The following is a 7,916-nucleotide window of genomic DNA, read 5'->3' as shown; positions in this document are numbered from 1 at the left end:
ACAACTTTTGGAGCTCTATTCAGTGCTACCAATAATAATTTTTGTCGAGCACTGAGTTACAGTAAACTTGGCCGAAAAAATTAGTGCTCCAAAAAAAGTCAAAGTTTGACATTACTTAGCTCCCACAATAATTGAGTAATAAATGCGAAATTTGGCGCATGTCTCAGTACGTTGTTTTCAAAAGTACAATTTCAACCTCCAAGCTCTTTCCATTAGTTTACAAATTAAGTGTAAAGTTGCTAATTTGTGTAAAAAGGCCAAAAATAGGGTATTTTCAGCCTGCTTTTACAGAAAAATACCTTTCAGAAACTCTTTCAAATCAGTCTCATTAGAAAGAGCATATTTCAAACCCCCTAGAAAAGTGGGCTTCATTTTTCAACGCAGGTTAACAATGCCCAAAAAAGGGGGACAAAGTTGGGAGATGTCACCATGGCAACGGCCTACGTTTCAACTTACAATTATGTCACTTTTCACACTGTTTTTCCCTGTTTATTTTTACTCAAGCTTTGGGTACAATTATAGTGTTCTTAATTAATGATTATTCCTGCATGCAGATCACAAATTACAACTTGTTTTCTTTTTCAGATCCACATTATTATTAATTCAGTTTAAAATGGATGCTAATAATAATCCTTTTCTGCCAGACTGTGCCATTGGGCAAAAATTGTTGTCAAAGTGTCATGACGGCACATTTTATTCTAAAAAATGTGGGCTCATTTTTTTACATAATTTGTCAACCGATGAAAAATTGCTTATCACTCGGTGCTCTGAAGTTGAACTGATGGATAAAGACCAAATCTGCCTCCACCACAAAGCAAAGTATCTCGACAAATACGAATTAAAGCAAACATCGTGTTGTAATCCATTTGAAAAGAAAAATCACATTGTTCAAAGTGGATTGTTAAAAGTCGATCTTGCCATGTCTAATGATTTTAGAAAAGTGGCAAAAATAAATATCAAGCCAGGTCAGAAACTTTGCAGTAGGTGCAAAGCCCAATACGTTTCAATGAGTGAAGCTACTTCAGCATCTTCATCTTCAGACAATTTTGATATCAGCATCTCCGATGCAGTTGATCAAAGCTTGACTGCTTTAGGAACCTCTCCATTGAAAATTCGAAGGTTAGCTAGTAGAGATAAAGCCAGCTATGTGATACGAAAAATTGAACGTGTGCAGAATGTGATAGCCAAGAAGATTACATCTGCTGCTGGAATTTCAGCTGAAGAAGTTGGGCCGTCTTGTCAAGTTATGTGAAGATTACACTGACCTCATTGAAGAAATGAAAACGAAAATTGCAATATCCAACAGGTCAATGAAAGTTCAATTATTGACGATGGCCCCAAAAAGTTGGTCAATAAAGGAAACAGCAATGAAGTTTGGCGTTTCAGAGCGCATGGCAGAACAGCCCAAAAAGTAAAGAAAGAGAAAGGCATTTGTTCTATACCTGATGCAAAAATTGGCAAGTCCCTTCCAAAAGAAATTGCAAATAGAGTTCAAGATTTTTACGAAGACGATGAATTCAGCAGAATATGTCCTGGCAAAAAAGATTGCATTTCAGTCCGCCTCAATGGCTTAAAAGTACAAAAGCAAAAGCGGCTACTGTTGTGTAATTTAAAAGAGCTGTACGTGGCGTACTGTAACAAATACGGAACTGAAATTGGTTTTTCCAAATTCTGTGAGCTCAGGCCAAAGTGGTGTGTAATCGTTGGTACCTCAGGTGCACACTCCGTGTGTGTCTGCACGATACATCAAAATGTAAAGCTCATGCTACAAGGCGCCAATGTCAAAGAGAACTACAAAGTTCTTATGGAAAAAACTGTGTGTGACCTAAATGTCAAGGACTGTATGCTACAACGATGTCAAAACTGCCCTGGTGAAGAAGCACTAACAGCATACCTGGAAGAAATATTCAAGGATTTAGATCCAGAAGAATCAATAGAATTTAAGCAATGGGTTCACGCTGACCGTGAAACATTAGAAACAAGTGTACTAACCATGGTCAACTTTATTGAAAGACTTGCAAGCAAGATTTGGAAGTTGACAAGCCACCATTTCATTTCAAAACATCAAAGTGAATATTTGAAGATGTTGAAGACAGGCTTAAAAGAAACGGAAATGATCGTTTTGATGGATTTCGCTGAAAATTACTCATTTGTTGTACAGGATGCCGCCCAAGGCTTTCACTGGGAAAATTCACAAGCTACGGTACATCCTTTTGTTGCATATTACCTCAATGAAGTGGGCACATTGCAAGTTGTAAACTGTTGCATTATTTCTGATCATATGCAACATGATACGATATCTGTACACGTGTTTATTCAAAAGTTGATCGAATTTTTGGTAACTCAAACAAACATTACCAAAATATACTACTTCAGTGATGGCTCAGCTGCACAATATAAAAACTACAAGAACTTTGTGAATTTGTGCAATCACAGAAATGATTTCAACATTGAGGCTGAATGGAATTTTTTTGGAACTAGCCACGGAAAATCACCCTGCGATGGAGTTGGTGGAACAACTAAACGACTGGCTGCCCGGGCTAGCCTCCAAAGACCATCAACGTATCAAATATTGATGCCAAAGGATCTATTTAACTTTTGTGACCAAAATATACACGGAGTTAAATACATTTATGTTCCAAAAGAAGAAATTGAAGAAAGCAAAAAGTTTCAAGAAGAAAGATGGCATGAAAGCAGCACAGTAGCCGGTACCAGAGAGCACCACCAATTTGTACCAGTCGACTCAAACTCGGTTCGTGTCAGCAAAGTTTCAAATGACACAATAAATTTTGTTGCCAAAATTTCTGATACTGCCATTCCAAATTTGAAAGTGTCCGAAATCTTTCCTGGTTGCTACGTTGCCTGTACTTACGATAATCAATGGTGGATAGGCAACGTTGTTGAAGTCTCAATTGAACAAAATGATGCATTGATAAAATTTATGCATCCTCACGGTCCAGCTCATTCGTTTTATTGGCCAGAAAGGCAAGGCGTTTGTTGGGTTCCAGAGCAACACCTCATCTGCATGCTTTGTGCCCCTTCAGTTACATCATCCGGCCGCCAATATCAATTTCCAGAAACTGCATTGAAGAAAGTGGCTCAAAAATTTAACAGAATGTTATAAAGATTGCTGGCAGTTAAAATCAAAGTGGACTTCACTTCGGCTTGGGAACCATATAAGATACCCAATTTAGGCTTGGGAACCTAGGATAAGACACCCTAATCATTGGCTTTGGAACCAGAAAGATACCAACAAAAGGCTTTGGAACCTTGACAAAGAAACCAAATGCGAGGCTTGGGAACCTGGACGAAGTGGCCCACCCGTGGCTGGTATTGCACAGCTATCGGGCGTGACCCCTATGGCGATGGGGTTGCCAGTTCAAACTCTTGAACTGGTAGTGACAATGTCACCATGGACCAACGCAATAGAGTAGTAGTAATACTACGTCAATACAAAACTGTAACTTTAAAAATGACAGAACTATGTTGAAATAGAGATTGTTGCCGTGGCAACGTCTCCCAACTTTGTCCCCCTTTTTCCGCCATTGTTAACCTGCGTTGAAAAATGAAGTCCACTTTTCTAGGGGGTTTGAAATATGCTCTTTCTAATGAGACTGATTTGAAAGAGTTTCTAAAAGGTATTTTTCTGTAAAAGCAGGCTGAAAATACCCTATTTTTGGCCTTTTTACACAAATTAGCAACTTTACACTTAATTTGTAAACTAATGGAAAGAGCTTGGAGGTTGAAATTGTACTTTTGAAAACAACGTTGTACTGAGACATTATGCGCCAAATTTCGCATTTATTACTCAATTATTGTGGGAGCTAAGTAATGTCAAACTGACTTTTTTTGGAGCACTAATTTTTTCGGCCAAGTTTACTATAATTCAGGCATTCAATCAGTGCTCGGCAAAAATTGTTATTGGTAGCAATGAACAGAGCTCAAAAAGTTGTGCAGGGTAGCTAAGTTTCAGTTTTTTTGGAAACACAGCTCGGGAGATATTATGTCTCAAAGTTGTCAGAATGTCATTGTCATACTGTATTTCATTGTGGTATGGGGTCAAACAAATGGCTATATCTCCACAAATATTCCACAGGCGAAACTAAAACTTTACCAAAGTTCGTTTGAGACATGGTGGACTCTGCATATGAAATTTCATCAAAATCCGTGATGGTCATGCAGGGCACTTTCCAAAAATCTGATCACTTGACTTGGAATGACTGACATGTTAAATGAAGAAGTCTACCTAGACGTTGTCCTTGCTGGCTATGTGGACTGCTGACAAAGCCAGCAGTTTTGCTTCTGCCCAGCAACTGTAACTTGCAGTTCTAGGCCCATCACCTGATTCCTAGTGGCTCCCTGCTTGTTGATATAAGCCATTGCTGTCACATTGTCTGCCATCATTGCACTTTTCCCATATCAGTAGGAACCCCAACAATGCCAGCCTCATCACCTGAGTCTCCAAGCAGTTGATGAACCATAAGGCCTCCAAGTGGAACCAACATACCTCTGGCACTCTGTCCAAGCAGTGAGCTCTCCAACTGAGATGTATTTCAGTGGTCACAATAACCCACTTGGGCAAAGACAATAGAAATTCCCGCAGGAGATGTCTGGGGCTGTCCCACCACTCCAGACTGTGACATATTTTGGAAGGGAGCAGTAGACAGCAGTTCAAATTCTGGCAGATCAGAGCCCATGGAGATAAGAAGGCTGTCTAAAGGCATATGAGCCTGAGCCCAGGGCACCACTTCCAGAGTGGCTGCCATAGATCCCAAAAGCTGGATGGTCCCTGGACTAGGGGTCTTCCAGGCTGCACAGTAGTGTCAGTTATCTTACTGTGTGTGTTCTTTGTTTGCTCTGTCTCTTTCCTATGCAATTGCAGTTCTTTTCTGGATACGAGTATGTACTTTTGAATTGTAAACCAGTTTGATAATATACTGCTTTAGAGAAAACTAAGTCTGAAATACTACTACTATTTATTATTTCAATAGCGCTAACAGACACATGAAACACTGTACATTAAATACACAAGAGATGGTCCCTGCTCAAAAAAGATTAAATATAATTATGAAAGACACACTGGACATAAATGGTGAATTAATATATGTTGCTCATAGTAACCTAGTAAATGACGGCATATAAAGACCTAAATGGTCCATCCAGTCTGCCCATAAGTTATATTCATTTAAAAATACATGATTAGATTAACTTGTCTCTTCTTTGATATTTCTGGGTCGTAAACTGTAAAGGCTGGTATTGTCCTAGAATCCAAATGCTGAAGTTGCTGTCCAAGCTCACTCCAGCCTATCCAATCATCCATGCAGTGAAATACAAAGGGAGAAGAGGTAGAGAGGGTAGGGGACTACAGAGGGAATAACAAACAAATGTGATGCTTTACAAATAGGTAGGGTTAAGACTTAAAACGCAGTTTCAAAAAAGTGGACCTATTTATTTTTTGGCATCTCCTTTTGCTGTGGAATTGGTGGGTTTTCTTTGGTTTTTGAAGTGTTAACTACCTCCACTCTTCATGAACAATGCCTAGCAATCAGCGGTAAGAATGAGACAAAAGCCACTGAAACTCCTAGATAATGACTCTCTTTAGTGCTATCAGGGCTATGCTCAGCTAGGAAGTATGTGACCAGCCAAACCAGATGACATCACCAGACTTAGCAAGAAACCAATTTTGAACTATCCCTGAATTTTGATTGGATTGCTAAATGTGCCACCTGACCCCAGCTCCGGTAGCCCATAAAAAAGAGAGATTCACCTATGCTTCTTTCTCTTGGGATCACTGCTGGACCTGTAACCCACCTCTCTGGACATCTCCTCTGCATCTAAGTCTCTATGTTCCACTCCCAGCCATTCTGCAACTGAAGAACTTTTCTTCAAGCAAGGGACCATCATCGCCTCAAGCTATCCTCTGCAGACACAAGACCTCCATTACCAGAGTGAGTTACTTTCCTCCAGCATAATTAATCTTTCAGCTTTTCTAGCAATATTCCCCTTGTGTAAAGATCCCTAAATTTCCAGCTAAATTTATTGCATTGCCAACATAATATTGTAAATAAACTTGCTCTGTAAATTTAGATCCTAGTTCTTCCTTAATGTTCTAAATGGTGACCCGTCGAATGTGCACGACAATTGCACCCCAACTGCGCTCTTCAACAAATGCACCCCAATTGCGCACAGCGACAAATGTGCCCCAATTGTGCATGACAAATGCGTGCATTGAATGGGAGGTGACCCATCAAATGCAGCCCGATGTGGATACTATTTTGTCTTTTTGAAGGTTATGAAGTAACCCTCTTTTTTGAGAGGGATGGGGGGATCCCCGCCCCCACTACACTGAAAATATTCACTTGGTATCTAGTGTTAGGGTAAGGTTTAGATGATGATTATGGGAACCCTTTACATAAGTGGATATCTGGAATGTCCTGATTTTCTCAGACTTCTCAGGCTCCATCCCTCGGGAGGAGCCTGAGGCACCTGAGCCAATTAGGGTCTTAGGCCCGTCATATCATCGTCAAGGGCAGATTCGTATGTATGCTATATTTATGGGGGAATAAATCTCTTCTTTCAAACGTTCCTTCTTCGGTGTTCACATTTCATGGGGTGGAATTGACGGGGCACATTTGTCGGTGCACACATTTGATGGGGTACAATTGATAGGGCACAACTGTCATGCGCACATTTGTCGGTGTACCATTCTAAATATATGTTCTTAAATATTACACAGAGTTAAGTTATAAGTACAGTAGGTAGTGCCTTCCCCAAATTAACATATATTTATATTTTCTCATTAAACTCTGAGCCTTCAAGGTCTTCAGAGATTCCAGGTTTAACTCTAGGAGAGAGTCAGTAATAATCTCAAACAAGGCTGTTAGCTTGAAAAGATGGCATACCGTTGGGTCCTCCCCCTGCTCAAGAGTTATCACCACCTCTTGACTGCTGGCTTTTGTCCAAGACCCAGAATTTCTTAAAAGGGAATATTTGTTCTGTGGCAATAAAGGCATGGACTCTGACCCCCAGTTTGCCTAGTCCATCACTGTCTGGCCTTCTGGTTCCTGATCAGTAACCTTCTCTAGGGAAGTGCATTTTGTGAGGAAGTCTCCCCTTGCGCAGTCACCAACGTGCCTTCAAACATCGCAGGAGGACCCCGATAATTTATGTAGATTTTTCCACATAAGACTCACAAAATGTGGAGTACAGCCCTGAGAAGGGAACCCCAAGGATCCATTCAGGGACTCACTATGTTTCCTCTTGGGCTCCATGGTGAGTTTCAACAATTCACCATCCCAGGGCTCTGGAAGGAATTTCAACCCTGAAAATGAGCCATCTATAATTCCCCAGCCCTAGAGATACCAGAGGAAATCAAGCACATGGCTCCCTTCCCCTCCTCACATGGTCCCCCTCCTCACGGACGCTCATCCAACTATCCAGTACAAACCTGGCATGATACAGGGGTAGAAAGGTCTGAGGAGTCCATTATACCTGAGGTGTTTTGAGGCAGTTAGAGGCTTTTATTTTAAAACTGGGAAATCCAAGATGGCTGCCACGGTAATGCTTTGGCATCAAAAAGTGGTCTGGGGAGCTTCAACCAAGTTCAAAAAAATTCCAAAAGGGGTTTTTGGAGGTGGGGAATCCTATAGCTAGCTCCAGAAACCAAGAAAACTTGAATTTTGGGACAACCACTCCCCTCCAATGTTCCTATAGACTAGTTTAGGCTGTACTCACAGTGCTACACTGCTGCTGTATCAGTGATTTTGCCTGTCTCAACTTACACTGTAGCTGGAATCTAGAGAAGACCACTGCCTCTAAATTGTCCACAAAGCTGTGATCTTTGGGCTGCCAGTTGGAGTGAAGCTGCACTGAGACCTCAGAACCCCATGAATGCACACACTATGAAGGGGGGAGGG

Source organism: Geotrypetes seraphini, chromosome 5, assembly GCF_902459505.1.
Source record: "Geotrypetes seraphini chromosome 5, aGeoSer1.1, whole genome shotgun sequence".
Classification (NCBI taxonomy): domain Eukaryota; kingdom Metazoa; phylum Chordata; class Amphibia; order Gymnophiona; family Dermophiidae; genus Geotrypetes; species Geotrypetes seraphini.
The sequence above is the reverse complement of the archived record's forward strand: the minus strand, read 5'-3'. Positions refer to the sequence as shown.